Source organism: Pinus tabuliformis, chromosome 4_2 (assembly GCF_031772625.1).
Source record: "Pinus tabuliformis cultivar Carrire ecotype Pingquan chromosome 4_2, CPIR1, whole genome shotgun sequence".
Taxonomy (NCBI): domain Eukaryota; kingdom Viridiplantae; phylum Streptophyta; class Pinopsida; order Pinales; family Pinaceae; genus Pinus; species Pinus tabuliformis.
Window position 1 is genome coordinate 686799417 of NC_142304.1, and position 3137 is coordinate 686802553.

Below are 3137 nucleotides of genomic sequence, written 5' to 3' on the forward strand. Positions count from 1 at the left end.
AATCTGAGTGAAAAGCATTGGCATAAGTGAGTTTGGCAGAGGTAGGGGTAGGCTTTACTTCAGCTGCTATCTTATTATACATACGATTGAATCTTTTATTAAAATCAGGCAATGATTCCCCATTTTACCTCTTCAGGTTACCAAACTCTGTATGGTAATACAAAAAATCCTTTTTATCTCCCGAGTGCTTCAAAAATGCATCATCTAATGCTTCAATATCAGTTATAGATCTCTTGGGTAATTCTCTGAACCACTTCCTGGCCTCTCCATCAAGGCTCTAAACAAAAACTCTCATCCATACATCATTTTCGCTTATATCTAAGTTATCAGCATAACTGTAAAAAGCTTCAAGGTGTTCTTCTGCTGTTACTCCCTCTGTACCAGTGAATTTAGGCATATATTTCTGATATTCTCCCACAGGCATAGGATTTAAAGGAACAGGCAAGACTAAAGGTCCATATCTAGCAGCAACAATTCTTTCTATCTTCGTGGGTGCTTGCTGGCCTGCCATGATTGGGATATGTGGAAGGATACTAGCAGATTGAATGGTGGGAAGAAATGTAATGGATGGCAGAGGCAAACAGATGTTTTGGATTGTATGGGAAGCTTTCTTTGGACTGAGATTCAAAGGGGAATTAACTGCATAAGGGGCTGTATTAATCTCTGAAGGAATTTCCTTAATAACAGTGCTGGACTCTAAATCTTCAAACTGTATATCTTCAGCTATAACTTTATCTTTCAAAGATGAATGAGATTTCTTAGGCTTACCTGATCCTGATGCCCCTTTCTGTGATGCTTTCTTCGATTTGACAGTCCTCTCAGGGTCAGGCACTGGTTCAGTTAGTGATTTATGAGGATTTATTCGAGTATGTCTCACAAACTGAGCCAGAACTTCGATGTGGAGTCGCCAAAGGTTTCTCTTCCTCTAGTGGAGTCGCCAGATAGATGATTATAACCAGAAATGTGCCCAGACCTTGTCTATCATCAAAATCTGGAATTGTGTCGTTCTCCTAGGGAAGCTGAGCATCAATTCTCCTCTCCCCGGCAATGGCGCCAATTAATGTTATCACCCCAACAAACTCTCCTAGGTTGTATATCAGAGATGCTCGGGAACATTACAAACTCAACAAAAATGTTGGAAAATGGTGGATGAATGGAAGGAATGATGCATATTCAAGCCAGATAACCACTTCTACTAGGCTTAACCCCAGACATGGGTGAACACCCCCATACTACAAGGATTTAGACCACCAATTACTCACAGTTTAAGGAAAATGTGATGATGGAGAATACTGATCACACCAGCAGATGCACAAAACCCTGTGATGGCCAGCTGCAACCAGTTAAAAGATATGTAAATCTATTTCCTAATGCACAGACAGGATGACAACTCTCTGGCATTAAAACAACAGAAACCTGCATACACATTCAATAATACTATCTAGATTCTAACACAGAGGTGGGATGATAGCCCCTCTAATGCCAAACATCAAGAGCACATGAAAATGCATAACAGGCACAACCTGGAATAAAGAAGAAGTGGAAAGTGAGCAATTAACAGTAAAAGAAGCTTGCATTAGCTGAAAATGAAGACCAGACGTTGTAGGTATCACAGTAGTTATAGTCTCCAGAAGTTGAACTTTTCATCAAAATAACATTCATCAACCTTGATTACATCTTGCTTCTTGGTATATATCGAGTTTGTTTACAAAATTGCTTTGCTGTTCAATGCATGGAGGGGTCATAATTGACCACCAACCACATTTACTATCAGATATGGTCTTTGACACAATTTGATTGTTTTAATGAACAAAATGACCTTTCTGCTGCTCGGTCGTCCTTCTCTGAGCAGATGGAGTGTAATGTTGAAGGGGTTCCATAACTGATTAACGCTTTGATCTGCTCGAGGCCGTCCTTTTCGTCCTTCGGGTGTACACTGTGTTGAATGCGGTTGTTGAGGATTCAATGTGCAGAGTGCTGGTGGGAAGCTGATCACTGTTATCCTTCGTCCCTTGGAAGCATGGCAGAGGCAGTGGGCGCAGGCGGCATGGAGGAAGATAAATACCAGCGTTGGATCATGCGGATGAACGGCTGCAAATGGATCAGAGGGAGCTATCGGGAAGACGGGCGGAGACAGATGTGGGCCGTCGGATCGCGGCGGGAATGATCGGACGGCTATCGGGAGTGGGAGCTGTGCGAATGTTAACAAGCGGGGGATCGTACGGGATGGCGGTTAGCGGTTTCCCCACACCGCTTATGGAGCTGTGGTGGTATTCGTACGCGGGCGTGCGATCGAATACAACAATGACGCGTGGCAGATGCGATGGGCGCGAAACCATTCTCCCCGCGGGTTATCGCGTGCGCGGCTTGCGGGATGAGGATCAGCGAATGCCGTCGGATCATATGGCAAGCACGATCGGATGGTAGGGGGTCTAACGTATATGTTTATTGGTTGATGTGACAGGTGAGGGCCCCGATGGTAGCGCTTTTTATTATATGCGCGCAGTTACGTGAATATAATCGTATGGGCCTTGAAAATAAGCGCTGAAGGGTTTGACCAAATAAAAGGACTTACATGGGGTTTTGGGAGAAAAACAGGGATAAAGGGGTTTAAAGGAGAATAAGGAGGGTTAAGGGGAAGGAGGAAATGGAGGTGCGGGGAGTTATGAGAACATGAGTAGAGTGAAGGGGAAAGGGCAAGCTGGCCACTGCAACTCCTGTTTTATCATAGAAAACCCGATCAAGCATGCATTTTGATCTTTAAATATCGAGATCAATAGCAGAGCTAACAGATAATATTATTATAAAATAATCAATTTAGGATATCAAAAGAGAATATTTAATTACTACATACAACTAGTTTCAAACTAAATATTAAACCATTTGATTAGTCAAACCCTAACAAACTATACAAATAATTATTTTAGATAGTTTATAATTTGATATTATTAAATAATCAATTTATATTATCGAAATGAAATATTTAATTCTTATATAACATCTAGTTTCTAACTATATTATTAAACAACTTAACAAATTAACCAACACTATTTTTCAACCACTAACTCTGAGCAATGATGTATCCATGCTATTTATTCACTCAGATCAATTGATTTATCACATTATCCTGAGGATGA